Source organism: Hibiscus syriacus, unplaced genomic scaffold (genome assembly GCF_006381635.1).
Source record: "Hibiscus syriacus cultivar Baekdansim isolate YM2019G1 unplaced genomic scaffold, ASM638163v2 tig00113725_pilon, whole genome shotgun sequence".
Taxonomy (NCBI): domain Eukaryota; kingdom Viridiplantae; phylum Streptophyta; class Magnoliopsida; order Malvales; family Malvaceae; genus Hibiscus; species Hibiscus syriacus.
In genome coordinates, this window is record NW_024063471.1 from 631822 (window position 1) to 656561 (window position 24740).

Sequence of the window (24740 nt, forward strand, 5' to 3'; positions counted from 1 at the left end):
ACACCTTGAGTATGTTGTAATTTGAATTCTTCCCAAATAACTTCTCAAACAGAGACACACCATGAAGAACCTTTATTGGTAACCGATTGATAATATGAGCAGTCATAACCGCTGCATAAGCCCAAACCGAATGGGTAATGACCTTGAGCAAGTAGCACAAGTAAGCTCCACGATGTGTCTTTGTTTCTTTTCAACAACACCATTATCTCTAAGGTGTGTGAACATGAGAGACGATGAATAATACCAGCCTTAGTGAGCTATTGAGACAAAGTACGATACTCCCCTCCCCAATCACTCTGAACAACAAGAAGTTCAAAGGCAAATTGAGTCCTAACATATTACTGGAATAGGCGAAATGCATGAATAACTTGAGATTTATCAGCTAGCAAATAGAGCCATGTATGATGGGTGCAAGCATCCATAAAGCTCACATAATATCGAGAATTATTCGACACAACATGGGAGGGACCCCATAAATCAGTAAACAATAATTGAAAGGGAGAATTATAAAGCGTAGTAGAATAAAAAAATGGCAATTTGTGGCTCTTTCCCATATGACAAGCAACACAAACTTTATTAACATCTTTTGAAAATTTTATATCAATTGTCTTGCAAACATTTTCTAAAGTTGCACAAGCAGGATGCCACAGCGTATAATGCCATATCTCATACAGATCATCCAAGCTCGTTCAGACAAACACTTCAGTAGGAACATAACCACTTAACATAGTATCCAAAGCAAGGAATACAAACCATTTGCTCTTGTACTCTTAGCAAGACCTCACCAGAAGCTTTATCACGAACATAACAATGTTTGGCATGAAACTCAAAGAAGATTACATTATCCCTAACAAGCTTTAAAATGGAGAGAATATTCTTGGTTATCTTTGGAACATGCAACAAATCATTTAGCACCAAAGCACGATAAGACAAACTTAATTTAGAACGACCAATAACATTAACGTCTACCATTACCCATAACTAATTTACCTGGGCCATTAAAATTAGTTTGGTGCAACACATTCGCAGTATCGGGGGTCACATAATGCGCGGCTCCAGAATCAAACACCCAATGGTCTCGTGTAGAAGTAGTATCGTGCACTTGTGAAGAAGAACTGATATTTTGTTCAACTTTAGGCTGAGAACAACACACACAACCTTCTGTGGATACATTTCCAATATTAGCATAATGAACACCGACTGATCTCTCCTTAGAACGAAAAACAATATCATTAGCAAGACTAATAAAGCTTTCATCAAACTGATACCCACAACTGGAAACCATATGACCATTCTTGCCACAAAATTGACATAAAATTCGTGAACGACCCCAACCCCGACCATGAGATCTGCCACCAGACTCTTGGCGAGAAAACCTTCGATCTTGATAGTCATGGTGAGCACTGCCAAGTAACCGTTAGCTTAAGCTTCAGTGGTGAGCACTAGAGTTTCATCTAGGACCATGCAGACCCCGAATTACAATCAATATGGTAGGAGACACTCAGGTGAGTGTCATAGAGCTTCCAAAGCATAATATGGGTGTGGTTCGTTCAAGCACCTTATAAGATACTGCCATGAGGTAGGGAGTATGTCACCACCAATTATTCAGAGATCGACTCAGACTGTGTAGAGGGGTTGAGGATCCTATCAGAGAGGAGGTATTTCATATTCCAGATAGAAGAGTAGAGGTACTTCCAGATCCATAACCGACCCTGAGGTTATAGTTACCTCCCGCTAGTATGCAATTAGAGCTCAGGATGACTGTGAGGTTACTAATGTCATCTCAAGTATATTTACAATTTTTGGTATGCATTCTACTACTTCAGTAGATCCAGATTTCACCTACTCCTATATTTGTAGTGACCTTGTCCGAGAGAGCGGCATCTTAGCTGAGAGGTTAGAAGTCAAGGTTTGAGTTTCGAGTCCTCTTGGACTATATGAGTTAGTGTAAAAAGGTATGTCATAGGTGTTTGGTAGAGATCCAATGACAAACCTTTCCAGCCGACTTGATTGAACTACCCTTTTGAGAGTTCAATGTAATCCTTGGGATCGATTGGTTAACCGAGCATGATGCGACTCTAAGATGTAGGTATAGACAACATAAACTTCATAAGTTAGATGAAAACGAGATTATAATGACAAGTAAAGAACTCAGTTGCACCTTGGTATTTTCGGCCTAAAGGTCCATAAGATGTTAAGTAGGGTAGTGAGACGTTTTAGCTCATGTGGTTGACACACGTGTTTTAAGTTCGATGTTAGAGGAGATTTACATAGTGAGAGACTTTCCTGATATTTTTTCAGAGGAATTGTCGGGTTTACCACCAGATATAAAATTAGAGTTTGGCATGACATGTTCAGCTATGGTCTTCATTTCTCCCTATCACATGAAAATGACAAAATTGAAGCAGCCTAAGGCTAAAATCCAAGAACTTCTCAAGTGAGGATTCATCCGACCAAGCATCTCATCGTGAGGAGCGTCGATGTTGTTTGTGAAGAAGAAAAATATGCCAATAAGGTTGTGCATTGACTATCACTAATTTAATAAGCTAACCTTAAAAGATCCATACCTGCTTCAAAGAATCAATGATTTGTTTAACTAACTAAAGGGAGATAAGATGTTCTCTAAGATTGACTTGAGGTTGGTTACTACCTATTAAAGGTGAAAGAGTCAGACATAGCGAAGATAACGTTTAAGACCTTGTATGGTCACTATGAGTTCTTAGTGATGCCCTTTGGTCTCACTAATGCCCCAACCACATATGGACTTGAAGAATATGATCTTCCATCAGCATTAAGACCAATTCGTAGTGGTGTTCATTGATGACATCTTTGTGTACTCGCGTTTAGAGGAGGAATATGACCGCCATTGCTGTATTGTGCTTCAAACTTTGAGGGAGTGTCAATTGTTCACTAAGTTCAGTAAGTGCAAATTTTGGTTACCAGGGGTGTCATTTTTTGGGGATTGTAGTGTCCGTTGAGGGTATCTGAGTCAACCCTCAAAAGATTTAAGTTATGGTTAAGTGGGAGCCACTGAGGAAAGTATCAGAGGTGTGTAGTTTTCTAGGGCTTGCCAGTTACTATTGTCATTTCATGAAAGCGTTTTCCATGATTATCGCTCTAATGATAAAACTACAACAAAGGGGAGTATCGTTCGTATGGAATGATAAGCATCAGCAGAGCTTGAAGAGACTAAAAGATATTTTTGACTCAAGCACCAATGTTTACTCTTTCGGAGTCGGATAAGGACTATACCGTGTTTATTGATGCTTCAATGAATGGTTTGGGTTGCGTTTTGATGCAAGAAGGTGAAGTAGTTGCATATGCATCCCAACAGTTTGAGCCGTATGAACGTAACTACCCCACTCATGACCTAGAGCTAGCAACCGTAGTATTTTCCATAAAGATTAGGAAGCACTACCTCTTCAGAGAAAAATGTTATATCTTCACCGACCAAAAGAGTTTGAAGTATTTGCTCACAAAAAAGGAGTTGAACTTAAGATAATGACATTGGGTGGAGCTGCTTACGGACTATGACTACGTGATCGAGCGACAGGTGCCTTGAGTTTAATGATAGTGTCCAATCTTCGTGTGTTGTTTGCATAATTGAGTTTGATCACTTATAATGGGTTGTTAGCCGAATTACAAGTTGAACCTGAGTTGGTTAAAAAGGTGAGGGAACTTCAAAGGTTCGACAACCGTTTGTTAGCTAATATTGAAAAAACTCATCGTGGTGAGGCACTTGGTTTTGAGCTAAAGAACAAAGATTTGTTGTATTTCTGTGGATGCTTGTGTGTCCTGTTGAGCGAGGAGTTGTGAACTAAGGTCTTTAGCAAGGTACATTCCAGTCCATTTTTAGTCCATCCTAAAGGGAACAAGATGTATCAAGACCTTTGGAAGTGGTATTGGTGGCCATGAATGAAATAAGAAATATCTGAGTTCGTGTCTAAATGCTTAGCTTATCAACAAGGAAAAGTGGAAGATCAAGTATCTTCAGAGTTTCTTTATCCTATACAAAATCCGTAATGGAAACAAGATAGAGTGACCATGGATTTTGTGACTGGGCTACTAATAACGCGAAAGAAGACGCAATCTAGGTAGTAGTCGACCGACTAACCAAGTCCACTCATTTTCTGTCGGTTCACATAGATTTCACCCTAGAAAGGTTGGCTAGGTTGTACGTCTAGGAGATAGTGAGACTGCATGGAGTACCAATATCGATTATTTTTTTTATCGAGATCCACGATTCACATCGAGGTTTGAGAAGACACTTTATGAGGTGTTAGGTACACGCTTGCATTTTAGCACCACCTTCTATCCGTAGACTGATAGTCAGTCTGAGCGTGTGATTCAGACCTTGAAAGATATACTTAGATGTTGCATGATATACCTCAAGGGTGGTTGGGAGGACCATTTACGTTGGTTGAGTTTGTGTACAACAACAGTTATCAGTCGAGTATTCAGATGGCTCCCTAGAGGCCTTGTATAGAAGGAAGTGTATGACACATTTATGTTGGACAATCTTAGCGAAAGTACGTTAATTGAGCCTTATCTAACTAGAGAAGCTGAAAAAAAGTTTGATTAATTCAGAATCTACTATAGGAAGTGTTTGACCGTCAAATTTTGCATACAAATTTAAAGCGCAATGACATAGAGTTTGATATGGGAGAAAAGGTGTTTTTAAAGGTATCACCGTGGAAGAGAGTGCTCTAGTTTAGACCCTATGAGATTCTTGAGAGAGTCAGACCCGTAGTTTTTCGACTAGCTTTGCCACCGAAGATAAAGTGCAGTCATAACGTTTTCCATGTTTCGATACTTATAAGGTATCATTCTAACCCTTCCCATTTCATTCCACTAGAGAAAATTGAATTAAGACAAGATATGACCTACGAAGAACAACCGATGAGCATTTTAGACCAAGATGTCAAAGAGTTGAGGAACAAGCATATTCCATTACTTAAAGTCTTGTGACGAACCATAGGACCGAATAAGCAATGTAAGAGACTGATGAGGATATACAACTTCAGTATCCACATCTATTCTACTAAGGTAAATTTTGATTACAAAATTTCTATTAGGAGGGGATATTTGTAACGCCCTGATTCCTAGGTTAGTAGTTTCGGGTCAACCTGATAAAGAGTTTAGATGAACCTAATAGATTTGTGTGAAGCCCTTGTCCAAATATGAAGTGCTTTGGGATTGTATAGATCCCACTTTGGTTTAAAATGGGTATTTTTTATTTGGAGTTGAACTAAGAAGGACCAAAACAATAATTTACCCCTCATTTTTTCAAAAGCTGAAATATAAAGTCACCCAATTAGAACTCTCACCTCCTTTTCCTTCATCCTTTATTTTCTTCTCACCATTCAATCTTCTTCTATTCTTCTTCTTGTAACAAAGCAAATGTGAAGACTTGTAAACGTTCATTCCCATTCCAGTTTAGTAAAGGTAAGAAATAAAATCATCATCTTTCAAACTTTCAATCAAGCTCTTCTTTTAGAGTTTTGGCCATAGAAAAGGTTTAGTAGGGTTTATGGTTTTAAGGACCTTAGAAAGATTCTAGCTTTAATGTATAAAATCATGTTCCTACCCCTAACAAGCCTTTTATATAAGCTAATAACTCAAAAACCTTGATTGTTCTAGTAAGAGAAGTGGGTGAGAGCTCAAGAAGGAATGACAAAGAGAAAGAAGTGCTTGAGCGAACCTTGAGTTTTTTCTTTATCCTCTAGGTGTATGGTAACTCATTCCTAAACTTTCTTTACTTCTTGTAGATTAGCATGTGTAGTTTTGATGCATGTTTGGGTGTATGAGCCATTTGTGTGTGCTTGAGGATTAAGCATGAAAATGAAGGTTTTAGACGAGTGAAATAGAGTTTTCTAGGCTTAGGGTATCAACACAGGAATAATAGTATCGATACTACTCGTTGTGAAAAGGAAAAATCAAAAGGATTGTGAGGTGAGTATCGATACTTCATAGGTGGTAACAATACTTCACAGGTGGTATCAATACTCGAGGCCTAGTATTGATTTTCGGGGACTCGATAAAATTCTAAAAGGTTATTTTGGTATCGGTACTTATGAGAGTATCGATACCTTGGAAAGAGTATCAATACTCCCATATAGGAATATTAGTACTAAGGCAGTTTTCCAAACATCGAATCAATTTTTTGTACTAATACATGGAGAGGTATCGATATAATATGAGAAGAGTATCGATACCCAAGAAGGAATATCGATACTGTTGGGATTTTCAGAAGCTCGAATCGACAACTGGAATTGCTTGCAAAAAGGGTCGGGATCAGTTTTTGTGTTTAGGGAGTAAGGAGATTAAATGATAGAGAATTACACAGCGATTTAGAGTGGTTTGACTTCTCAACCAAGTCTACATCTACTACCTTAGCTCCTAACCAAGGATTTTCCAACAAATTCACTAATTTGTTCTTTCTTTTGAGGACAAAGAGTAACCTTACAAACTCCCTAGTTTTTCAGGGCTAAACTAGAACCTTTCCCTAGCTTTTACACGGGATTAGCTAGAACCTTTCCCTTTTATAAAATGATAAAAGAAGTAAACAAGAAAACCTCTCTAAGGTAGGTGTTTACAAGATTGAGCTCACAATAACAAAATATTTACAAGAGAAAGATGAAATAAGAATAAAAAACTCTTCTCTTGTGTTTGATTAGCTAGAACCTTTCCCTTTTATAAAATGATAAAAGAAGTAAACAAGAAAACCTCTCTAAGGTAGGTGTTTACAAGACTGAGCTCACAAGAACAAAATATTTACAAGAGAAAGATGAAATAAGAATGAAAAACTCTTCTCTTGTGTTTGAATACTTGGATAGTTGTTCTCTTTATTCTTCAAGTGTCCTTAGCTTGTATTTATAGCTTGGAATGTGTTTGATGTTGTATATAGCCATTGGGGATGTTTTGGAGCCATTTGGGGATGATTTTTCTACTCAAAAAGGCTGCCCATAACATGGTGCATCGGTGCACTATCATGGTGCATCGATACCCCTTCATTAAATTCAAATAAACTAGTCGTTACTAGCCGTTGCAGCCTTCGTGCATGGATGCACAGCAGGATGCATCGATGCACAACCTTGATGCATCGATGCACGACCTTGATGCATCGATATACAGAAGAATGCATCTATGCACTAATTGCATTCGGTGTTTGAGTGCATGGATGCACTGCATGGTGCATCCATGCACTAGTACAGGTGCATGGATGCACTGCAGGGATGCATGGATGCACTGCAGGGGTGCATGGATGCACTTTGACACCCTTTAGCATTTTGGCTCAAATTCAAATTTATTGGACTTTGAATTATTTTTGAAACCTTTTAAAACTTTGAATAAATTCAATTAAGTCCAAAAACATTTTGTAAATTCAATTCAAGTCCAAAAACCATTTTGCCTTAAATTGTTATATCAAAACATAGTTCAACAATCTCCCCCTTTTTGATATAACAAAAAATGCGAAAAATTGTTTTTGGCAAAACTCCCCCTTAATAAAATGTTTAATGAAAAAGATACCAATTGGTAACAAATACCAATTGTTTGAAAATATATAAAAATGTTGCTCCCCCTTTTTCATTAAGAAATTGAATTTTTCAAACCAAAACTTCTCCCCCTTTTTGTTATATCAAAAATAATTCAATCTTTGAAGTTCAAAATAACTTTGGAGAGTAAGTAGTAAATTTGACATTTTAAAACTTATTTGACACTTAATTTAGCTTTAAGAACTTGACACTTAAACAAAATTGAATTTCAACAAAGAATAACAAACATGTTAGTAGCTCATGAAATTCAATGTATCCAAGTCTAAAATACTTTATGCAATACCAATTGTTGAATTTAAGATCATATGCATAAAGTTTTCCAACAATGTTATGCATTTGAAAATTTTTGATATCAATTGTTAGAGAGACATCATTTTTATTTAAACCACATGCATAAACATTCAAATTTAGGTCAAAAATTTAAAATTTGTAAAAACAAAGTATTTGAAAAGTTGATATCAATTGTCAGAGAGATATCATTTGCATTTAAAACCAATTTTGACCAAAATTCATTATGATGAACTAAAAAATCTGAAAAAATATTAAGACATTAAAATGTTCATCATAATTTCCTTTTAGCATACATGAGATACATAATTATTTAGAATCATAACTCATGCATGCTTAAAATTAAATGAGCAACCAAATAACCAGAATTAAAAGCATTAAGCTTAGAGGTTACCCATTCCTTTTTCATGTGTGGCTAGAGCATCTTGAATATCATCATCTTCATCACCATTGCTCCCACAAACCTACAAGAGACATTCATTTGGTATCCAAATTGCTTTGGATCATTGGACGTTAGTTTCATTGCCCCTTGTTCCCTTAGGAACCCATACTTGTCTAATTTTAAAATGTTTTCATTTCTTTAAAGGACGAGTATGTTCTTTGTGACCATGATAATGACAATGTGAGCATATTGTCATTATTGAACTAAATGAATTATTTGAAATGATTTCTTTTTCTTTTGTTAAGCATTCAAGCTTAACTTTTAAATCAAAATTTTCTTTTTCAAAACTTTCAATTTTTATTTTTGAAAGCTCTAAATCCTTTTTCAAAATTTCATTTTGGCTTTCAAAATCTATTTTTGTTTTCAAAAGAAAATCGTTTTCGATTTTAAATTTTGAAATCATTTTCTTATATTTGGAGTTCATGGTCTCAAACTCCGAATATAACCTATTAAAAGCATCTTGTAACTCATCAAACGTATATGAATTAAATTCATTTGAGTTAGAAGATACCTTGGGCTCTTCACGAGCCATTAGAGACACCACCTTTGTTGGTTCTTCTTTCTTGTTTCCATGGATTTCCTCAAGCTTATTCCAAAGCTTCTTGGCACTTGAACACGAAGAAACTCCTTCATAGATTTCAGAACCAAATGCACACAATATCATGTCCATTGCCTTGGCATTAAGTTGAGCTTTCTTCCGTTCTTTGTCACTCCACTTCTCCTTGTTCTTTGGAGAAGAGTAGCCATTCTCGATTATCTCCCATGCTTCAAGATCATTTGATTGGATGAATACCTTCATTAATTTCTTCCAATGATGATAGTTAGCTCCATTGAAGTATGGAGGCTTGTCGTTTGGTAGGGAGTCTTCTATTTGGAACGAGCCGGAGGTGGAAGCCATCTTCTCGGTTGTATCGGGAATTGGTAGAGCTTCTTCTAGGATCGTCTCAAGGTGGTTAAACCTTCTAACGAGTTAGGCTCTGATGCCAATTGTTGGGATTTTCAGAAGCTTGAATTGACAATTGGAATTACTTGCAAAAAGGGTCGGGATCAGTTTTTGTGTTTAGGGAGTAAGGAGATTAAAAGATAGAGAATTGCACAACGATTTAGAGTGGTTCGACTTCTCAACCAAGTCTACACCCACTACCTTAGCTCCTAACCAAGGATTTTCCAATAAATTCACTAATTTGTTCTTTCTTTTGAGGACAAAGAGTAACCTTACAAACTCCCTAGTTTTTCAGGGCTAAACTAGAACCTTTCCCTAGATTTTACACGGGATTAGCTAGAACCTTTCCCTTTTATAAAATGATAAAAGAAGTAAACAAGAAAACCTCTCTAAGGTAGGTGTTTACAAGATTGAGCTCACAAGAACAAAATATTTACAAGAGAAAGATGAAATAAGAATGAAAAACTCTTCTCTTGTGTTTGATTACTTGGATAGTTGTTCTCTTTATTCTTCAAGTGTCCTTAGCTTGTATTTATAGCTTGGAATGTGTTTGATGTTGTATATAGCCGTTGGGGATGTTTTGGAGCCGTTTGGGGATGATTTTTCTACTCAAAAAGGCTGCCCATAACATGGTGCATCGGTGCACTATCATGGTGCATCAATACCCCTTTATTAAATTCAAATAAACTAGTCGTTACTAGCCGTTGCAGCCTTCGTGCATGGATGCACAACAGGATGCATCAATGCACAGCCTTGATGCATCGATGCACAACCTTGATGTATCGATGCACAACCTTGATGCATTGATGCACAGAAAGATGCATCTATTCACTAATTGCATTCGGTGTTTTAGTGCATGGATGCACTGTATGGTGCATCGATGCACTAGTGCAGGTGCATGGATGCACTGCAGGGATGCATGGATGCACTGCAGGGGTGCATGGATGCACTTTGACACCCTTTAGCATTTTGGCTCAAATTCGAATTTAATAGACTTTGAATTATTTTTGAAACCTTTTAAAACTTTGAATAAATTCAATTAAGTCCAAATACATTTTGTAAATTCAAATCAAGTCCAAAAACCATTTTTCCTTAAATTGTTATATCAAAACATAGTTCAACAGATACCCTCGTATAATTTCAGGCTAAAAGCCTAGTTTGTAATAGAATGACGAAACAGGGGATTTTGGGAAGCGAAACCTTCTAATATGATTTCAAGTGAAATATAAATAATTGTATGATAATATAAAGTCTATATTCAGGGCTTATATCTTGTTTGACGCTCAGGAAAATGTTTAGGACACCCGAGTTACTTGTGTACGATGTTAGTATTGTGGAGTTAAGGATTATCCGAATATATCCAAATTTAGTGCTTGGCACTATAAATGCTAGTTGGATGGAGTGTCGATGCTATGTGACCCGGGCATATCCCAAGTATTCTAGGGGAGAAGGCTAGCCGTGTGAGTTTTCGATGCTATGTGACCTGGACTAAGCTCGAGGTCCAAGGAGACGCTGATGTTGTGTGACCCAAGTCTCGCCTAAGGTTCTTTAGTAAGCAAAGAGGGGTGTAAGTTCCGTGATGCTAAGTGATGAATGTTCTATATTGATTTTATTTTCTTGTTAATTCTTCTGTGTTATTAATTTATCATTATTGATTCGGTTCTATTATACTTATTTTTGTGCAGGAATTAATTTTCCTGAATTAGTAGTAAGAATGACACAATCTACATTTTTTATTATCCGATCGCGGTTGGAGACATGTGCATGACGCTGGGCATGCCACAGTCTGACATGATAGTTTTCAGAAGGTCCAATCAACATCGGTAGATTCTAGAAGTAGTCGAGTCAGCACTATTTGCGTAGATCTTTTATGAATCTTATATTTAAGTTTGAATTCAAAACACTTGAGATTTATCTTTTAATGTTTAGATAATTTAACTTTTAATTTCCATGTTTTTTAGGGATTTAGAAAGCTATAAATACTCTCCTAGGGTATAGCTTGGATATATAGATTTTATTTTGTTTACTTAGTTTTTTTATATAAAAAATTCCTTTTCCTTTTCATCTCTATTTACTTTACTTTAAGCTTTTTACTATTTTCATAAAAAAATGCCAAGTATGATTTCTATCATGCTTAGCTAATTTTCTCATTTAGCTGAGAGCTTCGTATTGACTCAATTCTGAATGTGAGAATTGAAAAGTACTTATTATCTTCAGATTATTTTCTCAATTATCTGCAAATTTGGATTGACAATCGACATTTCCTTTAACAATCAAAATGCTTTCATTTCAAAAAAGTCGACGTTGGTTTAAATATTGTTCTGATTTAAAATTTGAAGCAAAAATCGGTTGGTAGCAAGTTCGACTTCCTGGGAAGACGCTTAGTGGTTGTCCTCTAAGGGAAATTGAGATCAGATTTGATTCTCATTGAGACAACATAATCTAAGTTGGTCTTTTCAAAAACTTAAATATGTTTTGTACTAACGACGATAGTCGTAGTTAGTCCATTCAAGGACTAAATTTTGAAGGTTGACTTGGGAAGATCAGTTTACTAAAGAAAAAACAAGTTACAAAGATTGAGCCTTGTAGACTATAACAGGCATGAATCTCAAAGTAAAATCCATTTCGATGCTCAAAGTTAATTGAGACAAAGCGAAGCATGTGGCTGTTCTCCATCATAATTGTTTTCAAATTTTTTATTTTCATTCTCAGTTATTTTTCGTTTAGTCAACTTAATTTATTTCTTATTTCACCAAACCCCCTTTTTGTTTTCCTTTTGTTACAATTTACCTGGATTTTAATTAATGCAACTCAACGTTATAATTGTTAAGTCTCTACAGATCGACCATTTCTTCTTTATACTACGTTCACTCCTATTTAATTATTTATTTTGAGAAAAAAGAATTTTTATTTTTACAATATACGATGCTTGTCAAATTGTAGTCATTGCTAGGGAACTTCGGCAAATTATTGTTTTAGTATTGTTTTTTATGACCATGCATAACCCGGGAAAATTCGTAGACTTTGACCTGGAGATCGAAGCACGAGCTCGTAAAATTCACAGAGATATGCTTCGACAAAAGAGTCAACAACGATAATTATTTAAAACAGCCTAAACATTTCAAAATTTTAAAACCATTTAAATCATAATAATATATTATATATATTCTACTCATTCATAATTACGATATAATTAAACTAGACAAAATAAAATGGTCCTAGTTTACTATTACAATCCATTTAAAAACCAATCCGGTAAAGAAAACTACTGACATAATTATACATGCCACTAAAAACCAAAAGGAACATCACAAATGTCTTACTGATACAAATAATACATATGATCTCCCTAGACATCTTCACGCTCTAACTAAAACTTAGTGGGGCAATAATAATCTAAGGAGAGATAAAACGTAGATAATATCTTAAATACGATAAACATTAAAATTAATTTAAATAAAATAATAAACTTTCAAACTGACTATTCAAATCAATTTATTCGTCGTAGATCTGAAAATCAATATCATCTCATGATTTTGATAAAAACATAATAGTCATTATCAAATATCATAATCACATCATATTTTCTGCAAATTTGAGATATTTCATACTTTTCATATTTCATTTTTCATAGCTCAATGCATATTTAAGAGAATACAAGGTACGTGAGTAGAACATATGGTGCGCACTAGGCACTTCACGGTGCTAATCATAAGTTGCACTCCAAGTACAAATCATAACATATACACCAATGGTGCAATACATAATGTACACGAATGCACCATAACTTAACTTGAATTTACCCAACTTAATGGCATGTCAAATGTATCTACGACTCCCCATGCAACGTACAATGGGCTTATAAATCGTATTATAATCATCTCTTGATCAATGTCTTAAAATCATAAACATCTAAAAATTTATCATAAAAAATCGTACTTAGGCAGTTCATACCCTAAATCATCCATAAAACATTTATATAAACATTATAGAAATGATCCATAATTAAAATTATAAATCATACTTTAAAATAATATGAGGTTGACTTATCGCAAGTCGTCCTTAATCGGAATAATTAAATAAATAAATTGTACTCACAATTGCCTTACTACCAAAAATTTATACAATACTCTTTACTCGTGTGCTTTATTCTTTCCTTTCAGATCGCTCGATTCGCTAGGTTTATCATGATCTGACAATGTCATATAATAACATAAAATATTCAAACTATATGTTAGTATCAAACTAACATAATCTAAATTTATTAATATAAATTTTTTTGTAAATATAAAAAATAAAAAAATCGATACTTAATCAATATAAAACTAAATCATACTTCCATCATAATTTCAAACTTCTCAAAAATACTCATTCAATTCCATAAACATTTATTTTCATCATCAACTCTTTAACTTTTATTATCTTCAAAATCAAGTTACTAATTATGATTTTTTTTATAATTCATATCAACTTTTCAATTTAATTCATAATGACCCTTTAACATTATGATCATTTCACATTAATAACTAAAATTTCTAGCACTTTAATAACAAACTCAATTTCATAACATTAAAAAACTTATAATTTCATCCTAGACTTTCTTAAACTTTTCGAATTCAACCTCCCACCTTTATAAACTTACAATTTGATTCCAAAAATAAGCATGCTAATAAATTTTCCTGCAATTTATTTTTCTTAAAAAATTAATACCATCACTTTTAAAAACTCAAAATTAAGTCCCAACTATTGAGACTATTCAAATTCCATCACCGTACTTATCCAAATTTGCACCTTAGTCCTTATTCATCAACCCAACTTAAAATTCCAACACTTAAATATTAAAATTCAACATTGAACACCTCAAAGAACACATGTATGCAATAATGTCTCACTATTCTCAAAACTTGTAAATTAGCCCTTTTTCTATTTCAAGCTTCCAAATTGATCTCTAAAGCTTATAGAACACTTCTAATATCAATTATAGACCATACAAAAATTTTCAACATTTCCCCCTAATTCTTCCCTATGATCGAACCTTTAGAATTATTTAGGGTAAAATTTAGAATCATATTTAACCCTCTTACTTTGTTCATGCTATTCCAACCATCACAACATCAAATCCAATCAAAATTCAACCAAATTTAATAAACCCTAATCATGGCCAAATATGATATAAGCTTATACACTTGATTTTAATCATCACTCATGCCTTATAATTAATCTACAACAACAATAGCATAAAATCATTCATTAACTCTTCAAAATTCAATATGTTCTTCAACCACCCAGTTCATGAAACTCATCATCCAAGCATGATTTCCATGAAAGTTTTATACCAATTGATAGAAAATTTCAAAAGGATTAATTCTCTATCTAATAGCTTAATCCAAAAATGGATCGAATAAGCTTAAAAATCAAAATAAAAGCTTGCTCTTACCTTCAATGGTGTCCACAGTTTGGAGAAGGTTAAAGAGAAAAAAATTTCCTGAATTTTCCACACTTAATTACCATGATACACATGGCTTTATAAGAATTAAATGAATTTAAAATTCATTTAAAGCTACTTTACCAATTTTCCATTAATGAAACTTGATAATTACCATAAAATATCTTCCATCAAAATATCCCATGGTCAAAGATGAAACAAATTGAAGTTGACTTTCTACTTTAACCATGGATTTTTTTTAAATTGTAATTTAGTCACTGAAGTTTCCCAATTTCAGCTAAATAGGGAAAATTAACTTTAATTCCACCGATCCAAAATAAATTTCACTCTTCTAGAATATGGAAATAATATTTTCAATCTTAATCTACCATCCTTTAAATTTTCTTGAATTTTCAGTTCGATCCGATTATCTGATTCTTTATCAAACTATATTTCTTTATAACTTTTAATAAAAATTTTGAATCAAAATTCTGATTCCCAAGAAAACCTTAAATTCGAACTAAGCTATTTATTTATGAGCAAAATATATAACTTGTAGAAATTACATTTTTGGTCCCTAAACATTTACAACTTTATACTTTAACTACTAAACTTTCAAAACTTACATTTTAGTCACTAACCAAAATTTGGGGTATTACACGAAGTTTACAAAATATGCTGGAGCTCCCAAATCATCCAAAATAATACACTGAGTTAAAATCAAAATAGAGTTACGATTGAATATAAAAGGGTCTACAATGGTACATGCCTTATAATACATATCAATATGTACTTTGAAGCCTCGACTATACTAGAATATCTGGTGACTATAATGCTCCACGAACGGTCTCCTAAGAACCTGCACAAGGAAACACATTTCGGATGCTGAGCTTACAAGCTTAGTGTCACACTAATAATTGTATTATACTATATGCATTCACTAAATGTGCATGCTAGTGGCATAGGTATAAAGACAAGGAAATACTGATAAGACATGCTGAGATAGACATCATGGTTTGGGTAAGGGTTCTGCATCTCGGAGCTCACGCACCTCTCTAGACTTCCTATATACCCTTGGGTTTCTAGGGTAATAACTGAAACTGTATCGGAAACGTACACCCAGTTAACTTACTCCACCAAGTCTTTGGGCATTTGTGCCCAGCTGGTAGTTGAAGTGCCTTGGCATTGATTGGGATACCAAATTGTACAATCGTACCTGCTAAAGTAACTTAGGTGTCCTGACTGTGTCTCAAGTATAAAAAGGGATAGCTTTATGTCACCTAGTTGTTATTATTTCTAGTTGTTCCGAGTTTACTACTATTCTCACTTGTAGTTTTATTTCATGGCTTTTTGGCATTATTGGGACCCTTAATTATATGCCTTAAAAGTCTTGGGGTTTTCACCCAAAACTATTTTTGGGTACCGATACTAATTTCTCAGTATCAATACTGACCTCTGGGTATCGTTACCAACCTCTGGGTGTCGATACTACTGACTTATTGAAAACTGATAGGAAAATACCAATATCGATACTTTAGTTTAAGTATCGGTACTCTTGGTCCATGGTATCGTGTAACACCCATAGCCTGTATATGTCTCAAAATACGAGCTAAAGATGTCACATCAACCTTACAAATATTCACCGATCATAAATGCTTAAAATTTTGTTCCATTATTAACTTTACAATTATTTCATTGATCATGTAAAATCATAAAATAATAATTATCATGTAAATAAAGCTTAATTTTAGATAGAAATTAGTAGTTTAATAGTAACAATATTGCTTAAAAACTAACTAATTTTAAAATATTTTTTGTTCTCATAAAATAATTTTATCTAAAATATAAACTTAGATTTATATTATAACCCTAATAATATCTTTAGACATTTTTATTCGTATACATGCCATCTAGAAAATTTAAAATAGTAGGATGTCATTATTGATACATGTAGTTGTTCTTTGTTGATTGATGCCAACTCGACTCCTTACTTCACTTTCCCTTCTTTACCTCGCGTGAAAATCATCACACGCTAAGTATTCACTTAGTGAGACATTATAAACAAACTAAGTTGACATAAAATATTAAACAAATTAACAACATCATAACATTATATTTCTTTATATAAAACTTAACTTAAAATATCGTAACAATTCATAACATTAAAATTAAATTCAAATAAAATCATTAAATATCCAAACCAATTTGTTCAATCCATTTTTCCTCATCAGAGACCTGAAAATCATTATCTCATGATTTTGTCAAAACCATGATAATTAATAATAAACATAACAATCATGTCATATTCTATTTCATCCAAATACTTTTCAGAATTTTCTTATTTTATTCTCATTTTCCACTTTCATATTCATTTTCATATTCCATGTTCATAATAAGTACTTTCACATTTCAGAATTTATTTTATGAATCAGAACTTATTTCTAGATTCATAACTTATTTTCAGACTCATAGCTTACTGTCAGATTCATAGCTTATTTTCAAATTCATATCCCAATGCATATTTATGAGAATGAAAGGTACGTGAGTCATACATAATGTGCGCACTAGGCACTTCAGTGCCAAATCTTCAACATAAGGTGCACTCCAAGTGCAAATCATATCATATGCACCAACATTGTCTTACGTAATGTACGCGAATGTACCATAACTTAACTTAACTTGAACTTTACACAATTTCCTAGCATGCCAAGTGTACCTACGAATCTCAATGCAACATACAATGTCCTTTTCCATTAATTATTATATATTATTCAATTATCAAAGATATCAATATATCAACATATCAAACTCTTCATATCATAACATAATGGGCAGTTTATACCCTAAACATTTCATTTCCACATAACATTTATTTATCATAATCATCGTCAATTCTATTTCTTTAACATATAAACATCATTCATCATAATAAATATCATAAATATCATACCAATTGTAATAAAGTTGACTTATTTCGAGCATTTATAATAACCTATAACATAGGAGTAACATGAAAACATAATTTATGACAAGTTTTATATATTGGCAAGAAATATTATGATGTATTAATCTACACACTTAAAAATTATTCTATTTATACCAAAAGAAACTATACTCGAATACAAATCTAACTATATAAGGAACATTTTCTAGTTCATCTTATACAATTTATAGTGAATTTTCGAAGTTGAACTACAGAAGTTGTTTTGAACAGAATCTGTTGCAATGTTTTCTAACCTATCCTCAATTAAAAATTTATATATTTTTTTATACTTATTGAAATCAGTATCCGTTTGATTTAAACAAAAATATACGGACATACAAATCCAATGGTGTAAAAATCATCCTCTAATCATTTCTGTATTATTTATGATGGTTTTCTAAACTTATTATTTAGAACATAAATCTGGGCAGATTTCACTAACTTATATTTTCAGCTTATTCACTAATTCTATTAGAATATTAACTGAACATATATGTATGAATCACAATTCACATAATAGTTAGAAGTTATTTCTTACCATATTAATTTCGTCCCTGGCTCATCGTAATCCAATGTTTACTCGATAACACAAATATGAATTAAATATGCACTCACCTGGTGTCCTTAGCTTGTAAACCTTCCTAGCACTTCACATTACGTCCTTAAGCTTCTCTTTATCTTTAACATTTCTTGATCTTGATTTTAATCGTAATCTAAATGAACACTATTTACAAAACATATACATTCAAACCATATGTTAGACTCTTACTAACATAGGCACACAATAGAAAATAAATTCCTAAAAAACCTTTCGATACGAATTTCATATCATATCATCAATGTTGACCTTAATATTTCAAATTTACCAATAAATTCCTTTTTATCCAAGTTCAGCTAAACTTCACATAATATTTTTCAACTTTACATTTTAACTACAATTTGTGAATTCTTTTAGAATTCATCTCAACTTTCCATTTTATTCCAAATAGTCATTTGCCTTTTAGCTTCAATTCAAGTTTCAAACAACTTAATTAAATTTTCAGCATCTAACTTTCAACCCAATACCTCAACGACTTCACTATTACCACTTAAGTTACTAACTTTCTCAATATTTTCCATTTAGTACTCAAACTTTGCCAACTTTCCAAAATAGTCAAGTTTCACATTCTAACATCAAATTCAAGATTCTAACTTTCAATTCCAGCATAGTACATCATCTTTCTAACATTTTTACATAAACCCCACAATTTTTCATAATTTGTGAATCAGTATTTCAACTTTCATAAAATTACAAAATGGTCCAAATAACTTTCTAAAGCTTGTAGAACCTTTCAAACATGATTTCTAAGCCTAGGAAAAAATTTCACAATTTTTCCCAAATTAAGTCCTTAGGGACGAATATCAAAGTGGTTAGGGTTCTTGGTTTTCACTTGATTCAAGCATATATTCCACCTCTAAACAACAATTCAAAGCTTCACTATCAAAACCCTAACATAATTAACCAAATCACAATTTTCTAAAACCCTAGGTCAAGGCCAAATGGAATTTCACCCAATTTCAAGTAGTTTTTAATCATCATACAAGCTTAGAATTAATCTCCAACATCAAAAACATAAAAATCTTTAATCAAATCTCAAAATCAACAAACCCTACATAACTTAATTTCCAAACTCATCATATAAGCATGATCTCCATGTAATATTTATACCAAATGATAGAGAATTTCAAGGCGATTAATTATCTATTTAATAGTTAATCCAAAAATCAATCGAATAAGCTTAAAAAAAAATAAAATTATTTACCTTGTACTATGGTGTGCACGTTTTGGGGTTGGAAGAAACAGAAGATTTCTTATTTCTCTTCAATTAAAACACAACACACTTGGCTTAATCTAATATAAATGAATTTAAAATTTTTTAATGTGAAATTATCATTTTACCTTTAATGAAACATGATAATTTCAATTTCCATTGCATTATCATCCATTTTAAATATTCCAAATTCAAATATTAACAAATAAAAATCTACTTTCCACCCTTGCCCTTGCAAATTTTAAAAACCTATAATTTAGTCACTAAATTTTTCAATTTCAGCTAAATATATAAAATCAACTTCAATTCCACTGATCCACATTAATTTCATTGTTCTAAAATTTGGAAATAATATTTCCAACCTTTATATATTATCCTTCAAATTTTCGGAAATTTCGATTCAATCCGATTATCCATTTTCCTTTCGAACTTTACCGCTTATAGCTTTTAACACAAATTTCGGATCAAAATTAAAATTCCCACAAAAATGTCATTCTTGGGGTTGAAATATTCATTTAGAGTTCAAAACCTTACTTATTTTTACTTTGGCTACTAACTTTCAAATTTTACATTTTGGTCACTAACCAAAATTTGGGGTATTACGTATCGATAATTTCCTTATTATTGATATAGAATTTGGCTTAGATATTTTGAAAAATACCTAAGTATCGATACTCTTATTAGAGAGTATCGATACTCTACCCTCAGTATCGATACTCCCAAGAGTATTGATACTAAAATTGGCTACTATAATCCACTATGTGAATTTGGTATCGATATCACCCTACGAGTCGATACCTTACTACAGTATTGATCTTCTAGTTTAAAACCCTTTTGTTTTTAACGTTTGAAGAACAATATTAGTATTATTCTTCTAATACCAATAATCGTGCCTAGAAATACCCTATTTTGGGCACAAATATGACCCTCTAACTCACCTAAAAGTCCTATTGAGGTCCCCAAACGTTATTAAAATGTTATTTCTAGTCATAAGGGTCATAAAAGGTTCATAAACATGCTGGAAATCATCAAATACTGAAATCTACCATGGACATGTTTCATGACTCATGCAGCTACCAAACCACACTAATGACCTACATTGTAATAGAGATGAGTTAGAAGTGAGTTACCTTGAAATCCTAAGCTTCTGGAAATATCCAAAGTTTAACCAAGAACTAGCTTCTCATTACTCTTGACCTTAGAGCTTTCTCTAGCTTCTCTCACTAGCAAGAATCACACACTTTAGTTATTAGCTTGATTTAAAGGTTAAGAAGGTTTAAGAACACTTCCTATTTCTTAAAGTCTCTAAAAATGGATTGAAACACTTAAGTTCCATAAACCCCCATAAAACCCATAATTGGCTTCTATGGTGAATTGAAGAGGTTGAGAGCTTGATTTGAAGCTCTGAAGATGGATGTTATAATTCTTACCTTTAGAATTCCAAACTAAGGTTGCAAGGTCCACAAGTTATCACCTTTGTGTCACACAAAAAAATTTTAATGGAAATCAGCCTTTCAAACTAAAGATGGTAAAATTCTCTTTTGGTCCCTTTACTTTGGCCATAACATAAAAATACGCTTTTTTATCATTTCAAACTAAAGATGGTAAAATTTCTCTTTTGGTCCCTTTAACTTTGGCCATAACATAAAAATACGCTTTTTTATCATCCATTGGGCCCAAGTCATGCCTAAACCAAAACTTTGTTGGACCAAGTTTCCTTACAAGGCTAATTTAAATTACTCTCAGGTTAACCTATACCTACTAACCCGAGATTCGAATTAACTTAACTCGAGATGGAGGAGTCATCTGCAATATAACTTAACTCAATAACGAGTAACTATACTCCAACCAAGGTTCAAGTTGAATTTTAACTTCATGACGAATGATATTAGACTAAAAGAAGGCCTGAGTATCGATTGTGATTTATCTTAACTCAACAACGAGGAGCTACATTCCAACCTAGATTCTGAGTTAGATTTCAATTTCACGAAAAAGGATATTAAGCTCAAATCACTCAAGATTGACTTAACTCGCGATGGAGGACTCATCTACAACATAACTCAACTCAACAACGAGAAGTTATATTCTAACTAACTTGACCTATAGGAGGTCGACAAATTCTGAGTCAAAATTCAACTCCAAAAAGGAGGATATCCAACTCGAAGAATATTCAACCATGACTTAACTCACAATGGAGAAGTCAACAACACCATATATTAACTCAAACAACGAGGAGTTATGTCTCATGTCAGATTAACCTTTAAAGGGTTCACATGTCTTTAAGTCAAATTTCAACTCCACAACAGAGCATATTGGACTTAAAGAACAATCATTCATAACTACGAGACAAATCTCAACTTCACAATTAAGGATATTGACTTCCAATAACATAAAAAACCGAGGAAACAAATCTTCACCTAACTTAACCCGCGGAGGGGAGTCGCCCAAAGTCTAAGTTGATTCTTGAAGAAAAGTCAAATGCATCGACATCAAGGTAACATGCTTGCTTTTAGAATTCATACATTTTAAATACCAGACAAATTTTTAACTTTGTCCTATTTTTGTTACACGATAATGGGAAAAAAAGGGCAAACTGTAGACACCTATTTTTGTCCGGTCAATTCAATTTGAATGGTAAGAAAATAATGTATTTAATTCTAATTAGAATATTCCCTTTGATTTCTTACATTATCTCATTTAATCTCCTATCTATGGGAATGCATTGATAGGATTGATTTAATTTCCTTAAATAGTGGGATTGGGTAGATATGCTTTTAATCTAGGTCGTCGATGTAAATAATCTAGATCATTGGATGTAAGGAGGCTCGACTATAAATAGATATTGTTTCCATCACTTCAAGAAAGACATAAAATAAGAGAAAAGGGGACAAGAAAAAAGAAAAGAGGAGAGAAAAAAGAGAATTACTAAAACCATTGTAATCTGAAGATTAAGAGCAATAAAAGAGGAATTTTGTAAAGGGTTTTTTTTTTTGCTTGTGTTCTTGTTGTTTCGGTCACTTGAACACTTTTTTCCACCAGATTTTTTTGAAAAAAATCCCATCGAAGAGATAACTAAGGAATAAGAAAAAAGATTTCGATAAATCTTCCTAAGATATAGCCTTTATTGAGGTTCCTCGATGAAAATTGATGGTAGGTCTTGAATGATTTTTTTACTTTTATTTATTTATTTATTTTGATCTAATTTTTATTTTAAGGGCTTTATATTCGAATATATGATATGATAACCCTACCTGGATCTCCTAGGGTATTTGTGGTCTTTAAATGAGTAGGAGATATTTATGATCATAGTCTCTCAAAATTTCCTTGAAAATTCAATATGATACTTTTTCATTTAATTTTGTTCTAATTATTTTTTAAAATAGAATTTTAATTTTGATATGATTCTGTAACGACCCCAACCCATACCCGACCCGGATACGTGTCTAAGGTGTCACATTGACTTTTCAAACCTTGACTCATGACAAAAACTCGAGAAAATTTAAAACTTTCATTAAAGTCACAATGGTTTGTTTAACTCAATCAATTAGTACATGCCAACTATATTCAATATACATAATACATCTAATTCAAGACATCTTTTCTGATCTGATCTTCAGTAAGAAATAACTGACCGGTCTTGCTCCTCTTCCCTTTTCTTCTAACTTTCCAGAACCTACGTGTGAAACACTCACACGCTAAGTCGATGACTTAGTGAGGCATAAAAACATATAACCACTACTAATGCATTCATAATCTATACTTATTATATCATACAAAATCATACATTCTGTCATGCAACCACTATCCACTTGTACACACATCATTACATATCTTATAACAGGTTTCATAGCATAAAACATGTAAATCATATGTAAGGTATTTATTATTATCTCTTTATTAGTCTTATTTTCGTTCTTTATCTTTTTGTCATATGTTCTTGCATCATTCTCTTAACCAAGCTATAACAATCATCATATCGCATATATCACTTCACACCATAAAGATTACAAACAATCACATACTATCATGCAAGGTTCTTTATATTATTTCCTTTATTAGCCCATGTACACATGTGAACCATATATATGTGAGTCTATAGAGGTTGTGCACTAATATGTCACCACAGCTCGTATAATTGCACCGAAGTGCCACGTAGAATTACACCGGATGCGCGTAGAATGAACCGTAGTTCATATAATAATGTCCATAAGGACCATATCATTCCTTAAGAATCATATACAATATAGGGATCAAGTATGTGTCTCACAAGACTTCACACATGTTCCAAAGAATATATATATCCCGAAGGACAGCGTAGACCCTCGACTCTTGGCATGCCAACTATACCCTAGCTCTCAAGACACAACATGGGCATTTTTTTTATACTTATCATTTCACATAACACATAGTTTGCTTTCACATATCACGTAGCTTATATAACTTTCGTGTCATTTTACATTTCTTGACACCTTGCTTATATTATTATATGACTTTTCGTAATTACATATACACATAATTATAGTTCATTCATATGGCTCATCATAATTTTCATAAGATCACACATATTCACGTAGTTTATTCCATATAATTCACCTGTACCTATTTGGTTTCATATAATCACAGAGTCTTATAATATTTCAAATGACCTCATACATCACCTAGATACATACTCAAATACTCATAGTTATATAGTACTTAAATTATTCCTTCACATCATTCATGGTCATATTTATAAACATACATTTTATTTATGTACATATCATCACTTTTTATCCAAATCTCCTAAGTGATATATTATTCTCAGTCCTTTTATAGTTCAGTCTTATCTAGTTTTCTCCATTTCCATAAATCTTATAACTCTAATGCACAATTTCCCATAATTGATATATCATACTTACTTGTCTCATTTATATTTCTATTATTATATAACCTTTACAATGTTACCTAATTCAGTTTCACATACTTATCGCATATGCAAGTCTTCTAATAAATTATCATCAAAAGCTCTATAACATTTTCTATAGCTTCATAGATCTTTACCATATAATTGGTTACATATCCCTATAACCAGTTCTATCAATATCTCCTAATATATATATATATATTAATCTCATATGTTCTATAAGTCAATGTTATTTAACTATCCACATTTATTTAATCCTTAAGTTGATTCCACCAATTCCCTTATATCTAAATCAGGTAATTTATATCTTGTTCCATATTTTATGTCACTTTCTCTTGTTAACCACAAAGTCGTGGTTACCTTACATAATTGTGATCCTATAATTATAT